This window comes from Gopherus flavomarginatus, chromosome 8, assembly GCF_025201925.1.
Source record: "Gopherus flavomarginatus isolate rGopFla2 chromosome 8, rGopFla2.mat.asm, whole genome shotgun sequence".
NCBI lineage: Eukaryota > Metazoa > Chordata > Testudines > Testudinidae > Gopherus > Gopherus flavomarginatus.
In genome coordinates this window covers 72,847,744-72,870,698 of record NC_066624.1, presented here as the reverse complement: position 1 = coordinate 72,870,698, position 22,955 = coordinate 72,847,744, and the positions used below count along the sequence as shown (strand labels likewise).

The following is a 22,955-nucleotide window of genomic DNA, read 5'->3' as shown; positions in this document are numbered from 1 at the left end:
TCAAAAAGAATACAAATCAAAGCACTCCAGCACTTATATTCATGCAAATACCAAAGAAAAGAAACCATATAACTTACTATCTGATCTCTTTGTCCTTGCACTTAGAAACAGAAGATTAGAAAGCAGAAACTACTTCTCCAAAGCTCAGAGAAAGCAGGCAGGCAGACAAAGACCTCAGACACAAAATTCCCTCCACCCAAAGTTGAAAAAATCCGGTTTCCTGATTGGTCCTCTGGTCAGGTGCTTCAGGTGAAAGAGACATTAACCCTTAGCCATCTGTTTATGACAGGGGGCAGGGCTGGGGGTGATGCAGCTGGGAAAGGAGCAGAACGCTGGCAGCTCCTCCGGCACGGCTTCTGTACTGCCCCAAGCCCTGTCCTCTTGTGGGGCTCCTGTACAGATTCCAGGCAGGAGGACTAAGGAGACAGGGCTGTGTGGAAGGCCTGGGGGTGGCCCTGATTTCCTGGGAACTGCACCAGTGAAAGGAGCAGAACATGAGGCTGCCCGGCGGCCCCACACTAGCATCTCCTCTGGCACTGCTGTACCGCCCCCCACCAGTGGTGTATTATCGCCCAGGCGTGGGGCAGCAAATTTATCATAGCAGCTGAGTGGGGAGAGCAGCGGCTGGTGGCCAAGCACTCAGTTCTGAAGACAGTGCCCCGCCAGCAGCAGCGCAGAAGTAAGGATGGCAATACCATACCATGTCACCTTTACTTCTGTGTTGCTGCCTTCAGAGCTGGGTGGTTCAAGAGTGGTGACTGCTGACTGAGGGCCTAGCTATGCAGGCAGCAGCACAAAAGTAAAGGCAGCAATACCGCATCATGCCATCCTTACTTCTGCACTGGTGCTGGCAGCAACTCTGCCTTCAGATCTGGGATGCTGCTCTCCAGCTGACCTGCTCTGAAGGCAGAACCATCACCAGCAGCAGCGCAGAAACAAGGGTAGCAATACCACATCCCCCCATACAATAACCTTGTGAGTCCCCCCTACCCCCCAACTCCTTTTTGGGTCAGGATCCCTTAATTACAAAATTGTGAAATTGCAGATTTAAATAGCTGAAATCATGACATTTAGGATTTTTAATTTCAGTCATATGATTTTGACCAAAATGGATCGTGAATTTGATAGGGCTCTACTAAGCCATCAAGCACAAACAACTGATGTTCCACCCGTTATCCTATCATTACAAGCTAAAAAGGCCTTCAAATTGAGTGGAATGGCTTCAAGCAATCCTGGGAAAATTAGGATTTGGATCTAAATTTCTGACTTCAGTTTACAAATCACTTCTTGCTTCTGTTCTGACCAATGGTATTTTCTCCCCTACTTTTCAGTATCCCCTCTACTATTTGATATAGACATGGAACTGCTAGCAGCATACATCGGACAGACATCCTCCACTGAAGGAATTATTATCTGGAATAATGAGCACAAGATTAGTTTATATGCAGAGGATATTCTGTTCATTCTAAAAAAAATCCCTTATTTTTTAATACACCACCACTATCTGCAATAAACTACTTATATAAAAACATAAGAATGGCCATACTGGGTCACACCAAAAGTACATCTAGCCCAGTATCCAGTCTTCTGACAGTGGCCAATGCCAGATGCTTCAGAGGGAATGAACAGAACAGATTATCAACAAGTGATCCATCCCCTGTCGCCCATTCCCAGCTTTGATGAGATAAGAGGATTTTGGATAAATTGGAACTAGTCTCTGTGACACACTAGCATACAGTCTAGACTAATGAGCAGCTATGTCTGCCCTGCCCTGCAATCTTGGGTATCATACAATGCTTTGATGAAGGAGTTCTCACCTAGACCACTCACAAAGAGCCTTCCAGCATGCAAGTCACCCTGAGTGTTTGTGTATAACTGCAACCTGCCAACCATACTTGGGCTATATTCTGGCTCTCACCAGACTTGGTTATATTGCAGGGTGACCCCAAAACACCCCCAGTCCAAGATTCTCCCCCAGAAATGTATGTGCTGTACTGCCCATCCCCTTCCCGGACAATACAAGCTATATTAGGTCAGTTTCTTTAAAAGTAACAGTATGCATACAACTTGCCACCACAAATAGAGTTTCCCAGACATGTCAATTTAAACACACTGTTTTAGGTAAACAATAAAATAAATTTATTAACTACAAAGAGATATATTTCAAGTGAGTACAAGTAATGAGGCATAATTCAGAAATGGTTACAAGAAAAATAAATGATAAAATGTTACTGGTGCCTAACTGATTTAACAAAGTATGTTAAATTCAAAGCAAAGCAGTCTGACTGACTAAACTTCCGAGGTCAGGACCTCTCCTCTAGTCCAATGGCTGCTTCCTTCAGATGCAGTGAACTGATAGACAGCGAGAGAGAGAGAGAGAAAAGGCTGCCTTGAGGTGTTTGTCCCTCCTTTTTATAGTCTCAGTCCCCATCCTGAAAAACATTTCCAGCTGAGTACCAGGAGACAAAAAGTCTATGCGAAAGGATGTTTCCTGCTGCTTTTTCCTTACCTGTTTGAGCTTCCTTTGTTTCCCTTCCTGCTTGACGCCTTAAGCAGAGCACACATTCCTTTGTTTAAGACCTGTTTAAGACTTTGTTTAAGACCTGTTTGCCAACCTCAGTTTGGAGTATGTGTTAACACTACCATGAAGTGGACTCTTCACATACAATGTCTCCACACATTTTATCAGGATGACACTGATCAGCAAATTAGGACTTTTAAAATGATACCCTTACATGGCAGAATTTGAACAAAGATTTATTACAATAATGTGTAGGGTGTGAATACAGGGGTATGTTCTGTCAAAGTCTCAAGTGATGGTTGTTTCTTACAGACCAAATCCATCATAAATATAATCATTCAATCAAAAAGATAATCTGTTTAGACATCTGTTTAGACATATGCTCTGATTTATTAAAGATAGTGTGCCGTTGCACCCCATAATGCTTTATGGGAATATGCTTATGAACATATATATGACATAACTGGAATATGTTTTATGCTACATATGCCATATAATATTTATGTAAAGGTTATGATCTATTAAATATATCCATCTAATTTGTATTCATGTATCATTGTTTTACTCGAACTTATGAATATTGGCTGTATACTTGTTTGATTTTAAGTAACTTTAGCAAGGCATTTGGTCAGCTTCTTAGAAAGGAATGTACGGGGCTGGAGCACTCACAGAGAAAAATTGGCGGGTGCTCTGTACCCACCGGCAGCTCCCTGCCCCCCAACTCAGCTCACCTCCACTCAGCCTCCTCCCCTGAGCACGCCACGTACGGCTTCTCCCCCCCTCCCTCCCAGTGCTTGCCACCATGAAATGGGAGAGGAGCGGGAACACAGCATGCTCAGGGGACGAGACGGGGATTTGGGGAAGGGGTTCAATAGAGGCAAGGGGGGTTGGAGATGGGGCGGGGACTTTGGGGGAGGGGTTGGAATGAGGGTGGAGCAGCAGTGGAGTCAGGGTGGGGCAAGGGGCTGGGTGCTCAAGCACCCATCAGCGCTGGGAAAAGTTGGCACCTACGGATCTTAGAAGGCTCCAATCCACATAAGCAGTCTTCCTGGAGACATTCAATATAGCATGTGGGCAATGGCTGCTGCCTGTAAAAACTGAATCATGCATGAACATGTATGGACTTTGGAGCTGGACTTTGCATAGGAGAGATGAGGGGGTCTCTACTCACAAGAGAAAGTCTATTTAAGCCATGGGAGACCCCTCCATTTGGTCTTCAGCTGGCTCAAGAGATAGCCATTCCATCCCCAAAGGATACCTGAAGGAAACTGGAACAAAGGACAGTAACCACAGGGGACGGGGGGTGAGTGAGTGCTGGACTCAGACTAGGAGCCTAGTCTGTAAAAGGAAGCTTACTGGACCACCTCTGAGGGTGAGGTTTTATCTGTATTTAGTTTTCTTTCTGTATTATACAGACTTGCATGTTTTATTTTGTTTTGCTTGGTAATTCACTTTGTTCTGTTGTTACTACTTGGAACTACTTAAATCAGACATGGAAAAACTATGGCCCATGGGCCACATCCGGCCCGTGGGACCATCCTGCCCAGCCCTTTAGTTCCCGGCTGGGGAGGCTAGCCCCAGCCCCTCCCCTGCTGTCTCCCCCTTCCCTGCAGCCATGCCGCCGTGTGGCAGCGTGTCTGTCTCCAGCCGGGCGGTGTGGCTGCCAGACATGTCGCTCTGAGTGGCATGGTAAGGGGGCAGGGAACGGGGGGGTTGGATAAGAGGCAGAGAGTCCCAGGGGGCAGTCAGGGGATGGGGAACAGAGGGAGGTTTGATAAGGGGCAAGGGTCAGGGGGCGGGGTGTGGATAGGTGTTGGGGCAGTAAGGGAGCAGGGGCAGGTTGATGGGGTGGGGTTCTGAGGGGGTTGGATAAGGGGCAACGGTCCCAGGAGGGGGCGGTCAGGGACAAGGAGAAAGGGGGGTTGGATGGGTCAGAGGTTCTGAGGGGGGCCGTCAGGGGGCAGGGGCCAGGCTGCTTGGAACACTTCTTAAACTGCTTTCAGTTAAGCCTGCAGTTTGTGGGACATGGTTCAGACCTGGGTCTGTGTGTGTGGACGGCAAGAATGTCTGGAACAACTAGGCAGGGCTCTGGAGTCCCAAGCGGGCAGGGAAAGCAGGGGCAGAAGTAATCTTGGCACATCAGTTAGCAGCCCCAAGAGGGTTTCTGTGATTCAACCTGTAACATAAAAGTATCTGCAAACATGGAGGTCATACTCAGAGAAATGACAAAAGACATGGAGAAAGGCAGTCCCTACCAACATCTTATTTTGGAAAGGTAAAAGGTATTAATGAATGTTGGACCAAGATTACTGTATATGTTTAGCTTTATTTCACTTAAATTTCCTCCTTCAACTTTCAGAAGAATAAACAGAGTTCTTCAAGATCTACCCTGTTCGAGTAATGCCAAGAAATGGATGCCAGAAGAGTCATTTTATGAAAATGGAAATCTGCTATTCCCCCCCCCACCCCGCCCAATCTTCCTTGCCTGGTTAACTGAATTAACCAACATTAATATCAGTTTTTCCATGAAGGCAATCTATCCACAAGTTCCTATTGAAGACGTAGTTTGCAATGCCCTCATGAAAGACCAACTCCAGGTAGACTGGGCTTCTGACGCTTCGCTCTCTTTATTTTTTCTTTTTTTTTTTTAAAGCAGGGGAGAGTAGATTGTTAGGGAATTATTTATCTTAAAGCACATAGGACTATTTAACCATGAATATATCATACAATGTTATTGTTAAACCGTATTCCTGCTCTGTTTTCTGTTATTTCATGTGAATATGGCTAGATGGATGGATATGTTAAAACTTTTGAAATTTAAAACTAAAAAAAAAAAAAAAAAAAAAAAAAAAAAAAAAAGAGCTATAGCTTGGACCTATTTCCAAAAGGAAATAAATAAAAATGGCATTCCGAGAGCTCACAGGGATTCGTGTCACCTCCTTGAAGCAGATAAGACGGCAGCCACACACCTAAAGCCAGAGAAAGAGAATAGGTTTCTTTCTTCCTGATCCAAAATGGATACAAAAGAGCTCTAAGGGACTCAGGACAGATCTCCATTCCAGGCTGCTAACTATACCAAAGGGACATGGTTAACCTATATGAGAAGGTGAGCACCACTGGAACTGGAGTAGGCCAGAATGCAGATGAGGTATGGAATCTGCAGGCAAGAATTAAGTTTGAAAAAACAGAAGCAATGCAGGATCTTTAAAGTTAATATGGAGAACTGTGAAAACAGGAATAAAGGTGAGAATAACATGACACTGAGAACTTGGAGAAAGATAATTTGACTATTAGCACAGAATATCATTAAGGTGATTTTAAATCTGAAGATAGCAGATGAGGTACTTGTAGACAGGAACGTCAGAGCCCTTACACACACATACCCCTCCCTCCCTTTCCCCCACCCCCAAGAAAATCACTTTAGGTATATAACTAAAATTACACTATTATTACCAACATCAGCACCTGATAAAAAAAGCTAGAGAGCAAAAGAACTGCTACCAGGGTTTATAAGCTACAGCCCTGAAGTTGTGCAGAAAAGTGGGAGACGTAACCTAAGAAAAAGCAAAATGATACAGATTTGGCTTCCTATTTAAATGTATATACTGCTACCTCAATAAAACTTTTGTTACTAAGAGTCTGAAATAAAGGAAAAAAGTTCTTAAAATCTCTGGGGCTGTTTCTGGAAAGACAAATTGAGTGTCAGTGGGACAATACAGAGGAGAAGCAAAAGAAAAAATAAATAAATGGAAGGCTTCCAAGAAAAGGAAGCACAAAGAACTTTAGTGTCACTTCAGAACACTGAAAGGAATGGAGGATTTGGAAGGGTTGACTGTAATCACTGGGCATATGAATCACATGAACTTTAATTGTTCAAATCAAGGGACAATTAAAATATTAATATAAAGGTAAGAGATTATCTATTGTAAACAACCATGAATCAAGTAAATGTTAGACAGTAAAGCGGGAGTGGGGGAAGAGAGAATAGGAAAGCATATAGGAGAGCACCCTCCTAAAATGGGGGGAGGCAAGGTGCAGTTAACCGGTTTAGTTGGATAGGGTACCTCTGGGGAACAGTAAAATCCCTCACTTCTGGTCCACAAAAAGATAACAGACCTGCCTTTAATAGCTGTGGGTTCAGTGTCCCTAGTAGTGGTTAATGCTTTCCATGACCTGTGGCACTCAGACAGATGGATGAGTATATCCTCTCATAAAAATGCTGTCTGGGAAGCTGGAAGATGAAGGGGTGTTTCTTTTTTCATATTGTTGTATTGGGTCAGGATGAATCAGAATTTAAAACAAGCTTGGTATTGAGCAATACACCAGAATTGAAAACAGCAAGTAATATAAAAACTAGTTTTGTCAAGAAAACAAATCATAGTCTGTAAGATTTCTTATGTCCAGCATTCACTAACAAAATAAGACAGTGTCTCCCATTCATGGATGTTATATGGCAAATGTCTTGATTGTTTAAACAAAATAGTAGCAATATAAAAACTGAATAGTTAATTCAATTATAGTTAATAATGTAAAATGCCAAAAGGCCTTACATGCAATTAAGAAAATGCAATGATGTATTATCCTCTTGTAAAAAACGTTAGAAAAGAAAAGAGCTGTTGGTACACTTTCCTCCCCACACACACACATAGGAGTTTAAATAGAAGAGCAATAAAAAGACAAGAAAGGCCCCTGAATGCTTTTAAAAAGAACCTTAGTGGCAAAAATGTTTGCCGTATTATCCATACATGGTCGGAACCCAGTGTAGAAAAAAATTCTCCTACAGCTTCTTCTCGATTTGATGAACTTGTTATACTTCTACACTGAAACAAAAAAATGTCATACGTTTGAAAACAACATTTCTGAGGGCAAAGGAATAAGTGCTATTTCAGTCAAACATCTTAAATCAACAGATTTAGAAAGATGGTTAGCGTCCTAATGATAAAAAAATACACTTTTCTCCTGCCTGGAAATAAATAAAATGTGCAATGGCATGTTGTCATCACATATTCTCTCTTACAGTTAGTTGAGAGTTAGCACCTCTGGAAACAACAAATTGTCAGATCTCATACCATTCCCATCTTACCTAACAAACTAGCTTCAACCACCCAACATTTATTCATGTCAATCACACTTTACCCTTTTGCAGAATCTCTTAAGAGAAGATGTTAGTCAATAGAGAGACAACCTTAAATACTTTAAATGTAACAATCAAGCTAACATTAGATGAGGCCTTCAGTGGAATGCAGTCAAGACTGTAATAAAAGATCAGTTAAAAATTAGCAGAGCTTCCCAATTTAAAAAGAAAAAACAGACTACCTTTTAAGGAAACAAATAGGCTAAAACAGATATATAAATTTAGAATCAAAGAATATTTTTCAACAATTGCAAAATGCAAGAGGAAAATTATATAGCTTAAAAAAGATCAAACTGGAAAACTAGATATAGGGAGCAGAAATATTATGAGAAAGAAAATAAACAGGACAAACAACTGGCCCAGAAATTAAAAATTTCCTGAAGGGGGCGGGGGCGGGGAAGGGGCAAAAACACACTCTTCCCACATAGCAAATGACCAGCATTAGATATCATGCACCCAAAGGAAGCAAGTACTACATATTTGTAGTACTATCACAATGTGTACAAGTCTGACCATCTATATAAGTAAGGCTGTGAGTTTGTCATGGAGTTCACAGAAGTAACAGTTTCCATGACTTTTTGAGACCTCTGTGACTTCTGCAATGGCTGACATGGCTGGACCTGAGCAGCTCAGGCAGCCCCTGGGCCAGCCACACCAGCCGCTGCTGAGGCAGTCTTGGGCCACCGCTCAGCAGCAACAGATGTTTGAGTGTGGGAGGAGGCTCAGGGTGGGGGTTGGGGCGCAGGAGAGGGTGAGGGCTCTGAGTGGCACTTACCTTGGTGGGCTCCCTGGAAACAGTGTCATGTCCCTCCCACAGCAGGTGGCTCCATGCACTGCCTTCGCCCGCAGCCACTGCCCCCACAGCTCCTATTGGCTGCGGTTCCTGCCTAATGGGAGCTGCGAAGCTGGCACTCGTGGCAGAGGCAGCGCATGGAGCCGCCCGGCCGCACCTCCACATAGGGGGGAGCCACAAAGAGCTAGGTAGGGACCTGCCAGCCCCTCTCCCCCAGAGCACCCATGGCACCCCTGGGCTGCTCCCCATCTCCTCCCCCCCCAAGATTTAGTCAGGGTATTTAGTACAAGTCGTGGACTGGTCATGGAGCTGTGAATTTTTGTTTACTGCCTGTGACCTGTCCATGACTTTTACTAAAAATATCCATTATTAAACATAGCCTTATCCAAAAGTAGCCAAAAGGTGGAATTTTCAAAAGTGTTAGTATTGACTGGACTTTGGCATCAATGGCAATTGGCTGCAATAGGATCACAGTTTGATGACCACTGAACACTTCTGAAAATCCCACCAAAAAAAAAATCTATAACTATACAGGTTATTCATCTTTCAGTATAGACTCAGATTAGAAAACCTTAGAAGAAGCCATCATGGAAGAAAAGGTAGAGGCCGCTATTGCAGATTTAAATAGTCAGGTGAAGGCCTCAGTTTAGATAAGAATCCTGCAAAGTTTCATGAAACATCTTAAGGATGTGCCCATTGAGAGAGATTTTTCATGTTAGACTGATGAGGCTTTCTAAATCAGATTAAGAGAAGGTTTTCTAATAGGCTTCTCCTACCAACCCATTTTGCCTATTAAAACACAATGTACAAATGTTGGCAAAGGTTTTGGCTAACAGATTAAAAAAAAATACTGCCCTCTTAAGATGTGACAGGTTTATTTTGTGACAGACAGTGAAAACACGAGTGTTGGGGGATTATCCATTCTGCCTGATCAGAGGAGGACCCATGCACGTTATCACCATTAGATACCATTAGATACAGAGAAAATCTTTGATCAAGTAGAGAAGAATTATTTCATGGAAGTCTCAGAACAATACAGAAGAGGGGTGCAAAAGTCTTAGATGGATAAAAGCACGTTCACAACAGGAAGCGAGGCTTAATGGATACATTCTGTTTTCACTCTCTCTAGAGGAATATGACAGATGCCCCCTGTCCCTGAAGTTTTTGTATTGGACATGGAACCAGGGCCGGCGCTACCATTTAGGCAGCCTAGGCAATCGCCTAGGGTGCCAGGATTATTCGGGGGGCGGCATTTTGCCAGGGGGTGGCAGGCAGCTCCGGTTGACCTGCCACAGGCATGCCTGCGGAGGGTCCGTTGTCACTTCGGTGGAGCTGCCGCAGTCATGCCTGCGGACGGTTGGCTGCTCGTGCAGCTCCGATGGACTGCCCGCAGGCATGCCTGCGGCAGCTCCACCAGAGCCACGGACCAATGGACCCTCCGCAGGAATGACTGCGGCAGCTCCACCGGACCCACGGGATCAGCGCGGGGGGTGGCGAAATGGCCGTGTGCTTAGGGCTCGAGAAACTCTAGCGCCGGTCCTGCATGGAACCATTCACCCAGAGAATCCATTGCAATAAAAGTGTTAAAGGACTAGGCACAGCAGATAGCCAAGTGAAACCAGAGTCTATGCTCTATTATTTTGATCTTAGCTAACTCCCAAAATTCCTGTAAGGAAGTAACTAGAAGTTTTGGAATTGCATTAGGGTACAAAGTTAATCCAACTGGGTGTGAAATATTGGGTATAAATTTTTCAGTGACAGAAAAACAATGGGTACACACTGAATGTGGGTTCAATATGGTCAAAAATTCTATTAGATTCCATGGGGGACAGATATAAAGTAACATATCTATCTATAGGATCTTTATTTTATCTTGTTATGGAAATTCATTTAAAACAATATGAGGAGTCGGCCTACACCAGAGTCACAGGATGTGACTGTAGAAGATGCAGGCATACCTAAGTTAGTGTCAATCTAGTTAGTGGTGAAACCATGGCTCCTCAGAAATGCCTGGTAAAAGTACAAGACCTTACTTAGTGTGCGAATTCTCACTAATTTAAAGGAGGGATTTATAAAAAAAATGGTACTCTGCTATGCAAGACTTTGAGTCTAACCAGTGACTAAACCCAGAGGCAACACATTTGCCGGTGGAGTGAGCCAAATGCTCCTGTAAAGAAGAACATATTTCATAAGTTGGCAAATAGGCATCAGCTTCTTCTTGGGCCCCACATGTGAGATCAGCAGGGGGGGGAGGGGTCAGCAGAGCCTCTGGGAAAGAGTGCAGCTGCCTTGTTCAGCTGGCAGTATCCTCAGGAGGAATGACACAAAGGACCAGAGGAAAAAAGTAGACAGAGCTAAATGCAACTTTTTTCCCTATTGTCTAGTCATTTCCATTTCACAAGAAATGGTCCTTTTGTGTCTGGTTTTTAGTTTAGATCAGTTTGTTTTGTTTTTCTTAAGAGTTACAGTGGAGGAGAAAAATATAGTACATCAGCTCCCTTGCCTCACTTAGGCCAGAACATTCACAATAATATACATTTCCTCTGGTTCCCAAGAGAAGTGTTAGAGTTAAGATCCCCAGAATTAAGGAAGTGCCAGTTTTGTAGTCTGTCTTTAATATAAATAAAGTTAATTAAGCAGAAAAAAGACTGACTTAGCACACATTCAATAAAGGGCTTTTACTGGTACATTGTCTCTGGAAATCCAGATTAACATCTCTCATTCTGTGTGACAATCTTCTTCTCATGTGTATAGTCGGAACACTTTAATGGAAAACTCTGCAAATATGGTAAAGATGGAGATAACTTTACAGGGACAAATCAAAAGCAGCCACAATTAAATTATTTCGGCTAAAGCCAGCTCAGTGATTGAACTTCCTAGGGGATTAGAATATACTACCTATTGCTTTCAAAGATGGCAATTCAGTTTCTAGTACTGATTGTCACCTAAGGAAATCTCAAAATGAAGTTTCTAAGCAAGTTTCCTCTATTCTGGAGGTACTGGATAGGGAGAATAGGGGCTTTGTCCTGTGCCCTGAGGAAAGATAAATTCTAATCTTTGAGATTCAATTACAATAGCACTGCATCAATCTTGTTTAAATTTGTTTTAATGGGAGAGGTTAGGGAGTTTAAGATTTTTGTGTTCCATTCATTTTTTAGTTTCTTTTTAACGTACTTGTGTAAATTAAGGCTTGTCTACACTGACCTGGTGTGCTGGGGTGTAAATCTACCTTGATACCACATATTAAAAATTCCAGTGTGCTTTGATGTACTGCTGTTTCAAACAACAGCTCATCAAAACACACTACCAAGCACTACCAACAACAGGGTCCACAATGCATTATGATCAGTGGACCTGGAGTCAGGGGAGATATTGTTGTTAATGGTTTACAACAGTTGAACAAGGAATGTGGAATTATTTCCAGCCTAACACAGCCATATGGACAGAGCAATCTACAGGGTTTAACAAAAGTTTCACTTGTTCAAGTTAAATTGCATTCAGCTTCACACTTTGTGGATGAAACATACATGACCAGTTAGTACATGGCAGGGTACTGAGCTATAGATTTACACCTCAGCTTGCTGTGCAAGAAGACTCAGTGTGTCTCTGTGTAGACAAGCCCTTTGACTGGCATACTGAAATTGGAACTGGGCCTAAACTAGCTCCTCAAGTTCAGATGCCTTTCAGATGTTAAGCATTTATGTCTAATGCCTCCTCACCACTGAGTCTGACCTAGGCCCTACAGTTTTGGGTCTGAATCATATTCAAAACTGGAAAAGGCCTATTTGCCAGTTACAAAACAGTTCAATTCTTATGAAAACAGGCATTGTCATGAAATATTGGCCCTAGAAGGTGAAAATCTTGTGAGAAGAACTGCTATCATAAGATTTCTACCATTTGAGACATTTCTATAACACTGAAACTGAGAACTAGTCTAGAGAGTGGGCTAGATTCATCTCTAATTGAAGCAAACATACAAATTCGCTTGTAAGTTACGCAGACTCTTGAGGGCACAGCTTCATAATTCAAAACAGGGTGAGGTAGGAAGCAGTTTGTTTTATTCTTGTTTAAAGAGTTAAAATCCAATCTTGGTTTTCTTCCATTCTCCTTTTGCCCCCCCCCCCCAGCCACCCCAAAAAAATGGTACTTGGTCACTGTGTAGATCACGAAAGGAACGGTAGACAGATATTCAAGCAGACCAATCCCAGAACTTCCCCACATTGGGGTATAATAATCAATTATGTATGTTTATGTAGTGCTGTGATTGGCAATTTGGAGTTATAAAAATGCTAAAAAGGGCAACTATTCATATGTTTCAGATGATACAGCAACAATTTAAATATTCTACCACAAATCCCCCTTCCACTTGAATAATTCCTCACCCTATCCTACATTTGGAAATGACTTGGGGAGGAAGGGGTGGCAGGAAGCCTGAAGGTCATCGGATTTGCGCCATGGGGCCCTTACTCACAAAGAGTACCCAGCTGGCAGCCCCTCTCTTGTTTGTACCAAGAAGACTCCAGTTGGACTTGGAGTTAGAGTGCCACTGCTGATCTCACCTTTGGCAGTATGGCACAGTGAGAGAAGCAACCCCTTCAGGTAGTTGAGCCTCCTGAGCCATTTTGTGCTTTAAAAAAAGATATAAAAACTCATTACTAGTACAGAAATCTCTCACCTCTCTAATGCTATGTTCTGCCCTATAGGTCATTATAACCGTTCCGTATTAACAATAGTCTCAAACAGTTTTTGAGAAGTGAAAAATAAACTTCACTACTTAAGCCTAGAGGGAGATTTTCCAGGTAGGCAGAATTCAATAAACCTCATTTGAATTTGTCTATAACAATCAGATTAACTCCTCCACTCTTGTTAAAGAGGCTGTGAATTCTGTAATGAGATACTAATTTTTGGTCTCATATAAAGGACAGCATTTTCCACAGCACTGTACAGACTCAGACACTAGAGTATGAATCACCTACTTCCGCTGGCATCTTGTGTTTTCCTTAAACAGTCTTCAATCCAAATCCAAATCAGGACAGACTATACATATTCCAGAATGGTATGACTTTCAAGACATGATGTTCTTCACATGTATTTAGTTTAATGCCATAAAGTAATGAAATTGTAGAAAATTAAAGCCCCCACTGTAGAAGAAAGGGAACCTGTTTGCCACAGATAACTGCCCATTATAAACTGTGCATGAGTGCAATGTGTATTGTTCATGAGTGCATTCTGCTCAGTAACTGAATTTGTCCATAAAACAGGCAGAACTTTTGAAGGCAATTGTAATAATGTCTACTGCACAGATGCATATTTACAGTATATACACACACTAACAAAGTCAACCGAGTGAGAGGAAAGATGTTAAAAGAAAGCAAACACTATTCACATGACAAAACAAAGAACTTATATAAAGGAGAATCATGAAAATCAGCAACAGCCATGCAAACACACAGACCCCTAACCCTATCTAAAAATCTCACAGAGGAAGTGAACTCACTCCCTTCATTTCTTCAATGCTTACAAAACACAGTGTGCCTCAATGAAGCATGGTTCTTAGAGCCCTGATCATTCACTCAGGCCTTCCCTTCCAATATTTGTTTTAAAGAGAATTTTTCAATTCTGCTATCTCTGGGTCTTCATTGTGTTTTTAGAACTTTGCCCTTTCTAAGAGGCTCTCTCTGGAACACATTAATTCCTGCACTAACCTCAATACCAGCTCAAGGGTGTGGGAGGATGACAAGTTTGTATTCCTCACCCTCAATCATGCGGCAGATTAGAACAAATCAGAATGCTACCTTAACTTGACCATGGCCCCCGGGGGCCTTGCAACACCAGGATCATAGAGATGCTGTGGCCAAATCTCCTGTCAGCCCTGCATGCCCCCAACACGCTCAAGGCCCACACACTATTTACCCCTACACCAGGGACTCTTCTATGAAGTGAGGGCAAAGAGCTAGCAAAGCCAGTTCTGCAGCTCCCACAGAAGGCTTCCTATTTTGGGGACATTCTATGAAGGGCCCTATGTAGCTGCTGTTTAGCCTATATGTACCAACAGGTCAGACATAAGTGAGACCCACTGAGTTTCAGGTCCCAAAAGGCAATTTCTCTTTGATCTCTTGAACTATAAATTAGCCAAATATTTCCCAGACTGACTCCAAACGATTCAAACAATATCCTGATGTTGCAGATTTTTGGAATAACACATAGGTTAGAAAATTCTATGGCTGCACATAAATTCCATCACAGGCTCACTACAAACCTCCTCCTTTAAGCATTCCTGACTTTTTCTATTAATCATTTCATGGATCCCGTTCACTGACAACAAGAAACAGCTTTTTAATAGCAGGGTTTTTAATTAAGGTTAGCAGCCAGCACTATTTTTAACCTTTAGTAACTTAAAAATCTAAACATTTTAAACTTTAATGTTTAGAACTAGCCAATTATTCTACATAATTAACCAGACCCAGAAAAAAAATGGAACAATCTGAAAGCAGTCTAGTTCATTACAATCAAGGGGACTACCAAAATAGTCTAAACATTTTACAGCACAAATAATCTGCATATTTCTGTCCATTGAATTATCCATAGAGGAGCTATTTTTGTATTTGAAAAAAATCTTGAGGTAGTTAATTACAGAAGTAGGTATCATTTGGCTATTCCGGAATAGTGCTGAAATAAAGGCTAGCAGAATTACATAGCTTCTTGCTGTGCTGCAAAAGACTCAAAACTGTACTTCAGAGAAGATCCGGGACATATTTATGAAGCTAATTAAAATTGATTTGGCAAATGCAAGAACACAGTTTGGAAGAATGAACTCTTTTTGTTCCTTTTATTTAGTCTCTATAACCACTCTAACTATTTAATTCTAATTAGATAGAGCCAGAGAATTGAACTGGCAGGAACAGTCATTGACATTTCATTAATGTCTGGTGTTCCATTAGCAGAAGAAGAAAGCCAAAGTAATAGGAACCCAGGCTATATATTCCTTTAGCATTTAAAACTATTAAAAAAGTTTAAAAGACTTTTCAAAAGAGGGCAAATCTATGGATAAAATAAATAAAACAATGTGAATCTGCTCTATTCACAAGTGTTTCATTTAGAAAATTGCATTTATTAAATCGGTGCAGTTTTCCACATGGCAGAATTGATGCGTTTGCTGCTTTATAATTAATTAATGAACTCATCTCAAGTATATAGCAACATATTGCATATGGAATCGTTTAATTTACTTTTGTAGAGATTTGAAAGATCCTGTGTCCACAATTGTTCCCTCATCTTCTGAGTTTTTTTTCAACAACCGAACACATCTCAAACAAAGATTGGAAAGGGCTGAGATAGCACATCAGTACAGAAATACCATCCATCAGCAGGCAGGGCCTGATCCAACTCCTACTGAAGTCAATGGAAAGATTCCCATTGATTTCTATAGCAATAGGATTGACTCATTGGCCACGAGACCTGAATAGTCTATTCATTCAGCACTTACTCCCCATGGTTTTGAAGGCAGCCTTAGAAGTTGTTGTCCTCCTAACCACTGATGTTGGTATCGCAGCACATACTCTGATTATTTAGGGCCCGATTCTGATACTCTTGCTCACAATGTGAAGTGCCTTTACTCCTCAAGTTACCCCAATAATTTTAGTGAGGCTACTCACTATGCAAGATGCTATTCCATGTGGGTAAGGCTATCAGAAACTGGCAAAGTAATAAAGGATATACTCTAGGTCTGCACACAAAAACCAGTTTTAACATTTGAAAAAAATGGAGACGATAGTCGTGAATATGTGACCAAAGTGATTTGTGGAGCACAGGAGTCATGCTGGGAAATGTCAATGTGGAATTTGAGTTTGGAACATATTGTCACACTCTTAACACCCTACCATGAGTCCCCTGTACCACAATGTACCACCATTTCTCTGCCCTATGGGTTTTTTTCTTCAGAGATTAGTTCCTGCAGCCCCTCAGTGGGGAAAAGAGATGAGCTATCCTCCTCTCGGCCTCTGTAGGACCTGACCATAGGGCAATTGAACACCCATAGAGAGCCTTGTAGCACAGAGGCCACCATACTCAGGATTGGGCAGGTTGGTGTGAAGCTTCTTTTACCAGGACATAGTAGAGAGGCTTCTCAGGCATCTGGATTTGGTGCTAAGATTTTTATTGTTGTACTATGACCTGTTCTTCACCCTACTTTCTAGTTTCCATATTTCTTCTGCCTTCCAACCATTTTCCTCATGACTGGAAAGAATCCCAAGCTGGCAAGAGTTTTATGGGAAGGCTGATGAATTATCTGAATGCAGGAAAAACGACCTTTTGCAGGACACACAAAGCATGTAGTAAGTCCTTCACAAATAGGGCTCTCAGTGTCCATTAGCTAATGCATGTTTAATGGTGAATTACGATGGAAGTGCTATGCTTCTTCACAGCACACTCACAGGAATATTGAATGATTATATTTAATACCCACTTTCAAAACAAATTTCAGAAAGATTCCTAGTGAGTGGACACTCAACATTAACTAAACTCCTTAGGCATGGGTAACATTATGAAAAGACAATTTTCCATCACATGATTGCTAATAAAACATTTTTGCAGAGAATATTAATCTTTTTGCCTCTGTTAAGTCTTTGATTATGTAAAAGTCCTAGAAGTTAAAAACCTTGAAGTACTGAAGCAAAATGCATAGAATGATTTTTTTAAAAAAAATCATTTAGATAGGTAAGTAGAACTGAATAATGAAGCATCAAAAACATCAGTTAAATTTAAAAGATCATCTTTTCTTTAATTTTAGGCTTAACTGAGGCTCTATAGTCACACTCTTATAACAATGTTAAATATCACTCATCTGACATTTTAAAAAGAGGCAATTTGCTATTGGGAATTCCCACACTGGGATATAAGTTTTCTTGTAGCACATTCCCAGGGGGAGCATTTGCTGCCAAGGTTTCTGTGGCAACTACAGTGAAACCCCTAGGAAAGAGGGGTAGTACAAAAACTTCCTGGCCAACCCCCGCCCCCAGCTGTGCCTCATTATATGCTGGTGGTGCAAGGGAATGTAGTTTGCTCTGCCTGTTGCAAAGGAGGCGAAGAGAGTGCATTCTGAGTTTGCCTACACCAGGAAAAGAGTTTGAATTGGCCATATACATTGGCCAAACCGGATAATCTCTAGGCAAAAGAATAACTGGACACAAATCTGACACCAGGAATCATAACATTCAAAAACCAGTGGGAGAACACTTCAACCTCTCTAACCACTCAGTGACAGACTTGAAGGTGGCAATTTTGCAACAAAAAAATTTCAAAAATAGACTCCAAAGAGAGACCACTGAACATGAATATGCAAATTAGATACAATTAACTTAGGTTTGAACAGAGACTGGTAATGGTTGGGTCATTACACTAATTGAATCTATTTCCCCATGTTAAGTTCTCCTCACACCTTCTATGGGTCATCTTATCACCTCAAAAGGTTTTTTTTCTCCTGCTGATAGCTCATCTCAGTTGATTGCCCTCTTACAGTTGGCATGGCTACTTCCACCTTTTCATGTTCTCTGTATGTATAAATATCTTCTTTCTGTGTCTTCCATTCTATGCATCCAAAAATGTGGGCTGTAGCCCATGAAAGCTTATGCTCAAATAAATTTGTTAGGCCTTGGCTACACTCACACTTTACAGCGCTGCAACTGGGGTGTGAAAAAACACCCCCCGAGCGCTGCAAGATACAGCGCTGTAAAGCGTCAGTGTAATCAGGGCAGCAGCGCTGGGAGCGCGGCTCCCAGCGCTGCACGCTACACCCGTAAGGGATGTGGTTTACATGCAGCGCTGGGAGAGCTCTCTCCCAGCGCTGCTGCTCTGACTACACTCACACTTCAAAGCGCTGCCGGGGCAGCGCTTTGAAATTCCAAATGTAGCCATACCCTCAGGGCTTGTCTACATCAGAAAGTTGCAGCGCTGGTGAGGGAGTTACAGCGCTGCAACTTTGAAGGTGTACACATCTGCAGGGCACCACCAGCGCTGCAACTCCCTGTTTGCAGCGCTGGCCGTACTCCCGTTTTGTCTCGGGTGTAGAGGATCCAGCGCTGGTGATCCAGCGCTGGTAATCCAATGTAGACACTTACCAGCGCTTTTCTTGACCTCCGTGGAAGGAGGAAGCCTCTGGTAATCAAGCTGGTCTCCTTTCCCGGTTTGCTCTCTCGTTCCCGGAGCCCAGAGCAAGCAGGACTCCTTCCCTGCGGTTTGCTGGGTGGCTCCGGGAACGCGAGAGCAAACCGGGAAAGGAGACCCGCTTCGCCGCGGTTTGCTCTCTCGTTCCCGGAGCCACCCAGCAAACCGCAGGGAAGGAGTCCTGCTTGCTCTGGGCTCCGGGAACGAGAGAGCAAACCGGGAAAGGAGACCCGCTTCGCCGCGGTTTGCTCTCTCGTTCCCGGAGCCACCCAGCAAACCGCAGGGAAGGAGACCTGCTTGCTCGGGGCTCCGGGAACGAGAGAGCAAACCGCGGCGAAGCGGGTCTCCTTTCCCGGTTTGCTCTCTCGTTCCCAGAGCCCAGAGCAAGCAGGTCTCCTTCCCTGCGGTTTGCTGGGTGGCTCCGGGAACGCGAGAGCAAACCGGGAAAGGAGACCCGCTTCGCCGCGGTTTGCTCTCTCGTTCCCGGAGCCACCCAGCAAACCGCAGGGAAGGAGTCCTGCTTGCTCTGGGCTCCGGGAACGCGAGAGCAAACCGGGAAAGGAGACCCGCTTCGCCGCGGTTTGCTCTCTCGTTCCCGGAGCCACCCAGCAAACCGCAGGGAAGGAGTCCTGCTTGCTCTGGGCTCCGGGAACGAGAGAGCAAACCGGGAAAGGAGACCCGCTTCGCCGCGGTTTGCTCTCTCGTTCCCGGAGCCACCCAGCAAACCGCAGGGAAGGAGTCCTGCTTGCTCTGGGCTCCGGGAACGAGAGAGCAAACCGCGGCGAAGCGGGTCTCCTTTCCCGGTTTGCTCTCTCGTTCCCAGAGCCCAGAGCAAGCAGGTCTCCTTCCCTGCGGTTTGCTGGGTGGCTCCGGGAACGAGAGAGCAAACCGCGGCGAAGCTGGTCTCCTTTCCCGGTTTGCTCTCGCGTTCCCGGAACCCCCCTTGAAGCCGCCCAACAGCGCTGCAGTGTGGCCACATCTAACACCACTTGCAGCGCTGGTTGCTGTAAGTGTGGCCACTCTGCAGCGCTGGCCCTATACAGCTGTACTAATACAGCTGTAACAACCAGCGCTGCAAAACTTTAGATGTAGACATGGCCTCAGTCTCTAAGGTGACACAAGTACTCCTATTCTTTCTGCAGATACAGACTAAAACAGCTGCTACTCTGAAACCTGTCAGTTTGAATTAGCTAACTCTAACCATATCACAATCATTTCCCTAATGTAGATGCAGGTGAACACTTTGTACTTCAGTTTAGCTATTCAAGCTTGACCCTAGTCTCCCATTAGGTTCTACCTCAATTAGCTAAATTGAAGCAAAAGGTATTAACCTGTCTAAATTAGTTAAATAGATAATGGGTAGGGCAGGGTTAGTCAACTCTTTCCCTAATCTAGACAAACCCTCTGTGGAGTCTTGAGGGTGTTACTATGGGCCTAATTTTCAAAAGTATCGAGCACCCAGAGGTGCCACTGACTTCAGTTGGGCATTGTCTACTGTAGGATTTAAAGGTGTAATGTCATCACATGCTGGCTAAGACATTGTAATAGTCTAGTATAGACAAGGCCCACTGCTTTTAACATGTGCTGAACTAGTCAGGTTAAAGTCCAGGTATGAATTTAACCAGCTAATATTACAGCTTTAAATTCTACTCAGGATAAGGCCCTAGAGATCTGGGTGCTGAATACTTGTAAAAACAAGGCCCTAATTGAATTCCTTGTGTCTCAGTTTCACCTGCTGTAAAAAGTTAATAGCAATATTTATTTCCACAGATACCGCAAAGCATAGTTCACCGATATTTGAAAAGAGCTTTAAGAGTCTCAGATGCAAAAAGTGTTATAGGACTGCAAAACATTATAAACTAAAGCAACATTTTTCTTGAGGCGGAGTCTGCTGTAAATCTGAAATCCCAGTTGCAGAACTAATACAAATACAAAAAATGTGCTTAAAAAAAACCCAAAACCATTTTTCCTCCTTTTGAAGTAACTACTTTCTTTTGTTGTACCAGTAGTTCCTTGCAGTATGCACTGTATTGATCAGGCAACCGTGTCAAGAGTATTCCCTTCATATACCCAATATTCTGTATCCTTCCCCCAAAGCACTATTAACATATGAAAGCAGCCAAGAGTCCTGTGGCACCCTATAGACGAACAGACATATTGGAGTATGAGTTTTTGTGGGTGAATACCCACTTCATCGGAGCCACTACATGCATCCGGTGAAGTGGGTATTCACCTATGAAAGCTCATGCTCCAAAATGTCTGTTCGTCTATAGGGTGCCACAGGACTCTTGCCTGCTTTTACATATCCTGACTAACATGGCTACCCCCGATATTAACATGTGGTATCCTGAGAGCCATGTGCAATCCTTGATCCACATACACATCTTCTAAGGAGATCAATAAGAGCTGCAGACACAGTGAGATGAAGACAGAGAGGGAAATATATGCCCCTTAATTATGTAGGCAAACTGTTACTTCCTATACGATCTAATGGATCATCAGGCATGAGGTGTTCCTCGATTCCAAGGCCAGAAGGGACTACTGTGATTAGCTGGGCTGACCTCCAGTACAACAGAGGCCATAGAACTTCCCTCAGAAAACTCCTAGAGCAGATTTTTTTTTTGGGCGGGGGGGGGCGGGGAGAACCATCCAATTTCAATTTAAAAATTCCCAGTGATGGAGAATCTACCGCATCCCTGGTAACTTGTTCCAATGCTTAAATTACCCTCACTTAAAAATTTCTGCCTTATTTCCAGTCTGAATTGTCTAGCTTCAGCTTCCAGCCACTGGATTACATTATACCTTTCTCTGCTAGACTGAAGAGCTCATTAACAAATATTTCCCCATGTAGGCACTTTAGACTGTTATCAAGTCACCCCTCAATCATAGGTGCTGGAACTAGGAGTGCTGGGGGTGCTGCTGCACCCCCTGGCTTGTAGTGGCTTCCATCAGGGTTTACAGTTTGGTTCAATGACTCTCAGCACCCAAGCTCTCAGCACACAAACTGTTCTAGCAGCCCTGCCCTTAACTTCTCTTTGTAAAAGTACAGAGATTGAGCTTCTTGAGTCTATCGTATAAGGCATGTTTTCTAATCCTTTACTGAGACAGGAGGAATCCTAACCCCTTTCTTTTGTATGCCATGTGGTGTAACCAACTTCATGTTTCTTAGACAGCACTGCAATATGTACCACAACCCTACTAGACTTCTTGAATTAGAAATATAAACATTAGACACTAGCACAGACAAAAATCAAGGTGAACTCTCATAACAACTTGGTAATTGTACATACAAAAGTATTACTGAAGTGCTTTTAGGAGAAAGGCTCAAGAGGCAGGTAATAGGATAAAAGACTTTCACCTCTAGGTAACTGGTTCAAGTCTGACACAGCTCAGTAGTGGCAGAAAGTCATTATCAGCTGATGGCTGGCTGTTCAGCATCTTCTGTGAAATGAGTTAATAATCTTGCCAGTGACAGGTCGTCATTTATTCCTTTGTTACCCAGTTAGCAGTTTTGGCAGAGAGGCTAAGAACTGAATCAGCATCTGCAGATGGACTCTCCTGAAAAAGCATGAAACACAGTGACAGGGAAATGAGAGCGTCTGCACTGCTGCCACTGCATTTTTTTATATGGCTAAACAGAGTTCAACATCTAGCGCTGTTAATCTACCACCTTTCCTGAGAATTAAATTCACCTTGAAAAAAATTGCTTTTGGTTTTATTTCTCTTTAGGTTACTGCTGCAGACAACGAACTGGAGATGTTCTTTCACTGACTTCACTTTGAGGGGCAACATATCCTTGTCTTGTGTCAGAGGGGTAGCCGTGTTAGTCTGGATCTGTAAAAGCAGCAGAGAGTCCTGTGGCACCTTATAGACTAACAGACGTTTTGGAGCATGAGCTTTCGTGGGTGAATACCCACTTCGTCAGATGCATGTAGTGGAAATTTCCAGGGGCAGGTATATATATGCAGGCAAGCTAGAGATAATGAGGTAGTTCAGTCAGGGAGGATGAGGCCCTGTTCCAGCAGTTGAGGTGTGAAAACCAAGGGAGGAGAAACTGGTTCTGTAATTGGCAAGCCATTCACAGTCTTTGTTTAATCCTGAGCTGATGGTGTCAAATTTGCAGATGAACTGAAGCTCAGCAGTTTCTCTTTGAAGTCTGGGCCTGAAGTTTTTTTGCTGCAGGATGGTGTGGCTGATCTGGTTAGGTCCTGTGATGGTGTCGCTGGTGTAGATATGTGGGCAGAGTTGGCATCGAGGTTTGTTGCATGGATTGGTTCCTGAGCTAGAGTTACTATGGTTGCACCGTGCACATTACCACCACCTTATACCAAAAACCTACCAACCGC

General features: G+C 43.1%; 2 protein-coding genes across 2 annotated transcripts in view; one reads left to right on the top strand and one right to left on the bottom strand.

Moving 5' to 3' along the window:
• CLSTN2 (calsyntenin 2) overlaps positions 1-22,955 on the bottom strand; it is a 771,758-nt gene that overhangs the window by 687,227 nt on the left and 61,576 nt on the right. The gene's annotated exons all lie outside the window — the stretch shown is intronic.
• LOC127056346 (uncharacterized) overlaps positions 1-22,955 on the top strand; it is a 502,054-nt gene that overhangs the window by 478,134 nt on the left and 965 nt on the right. The window lies entirely within an intron of this gene.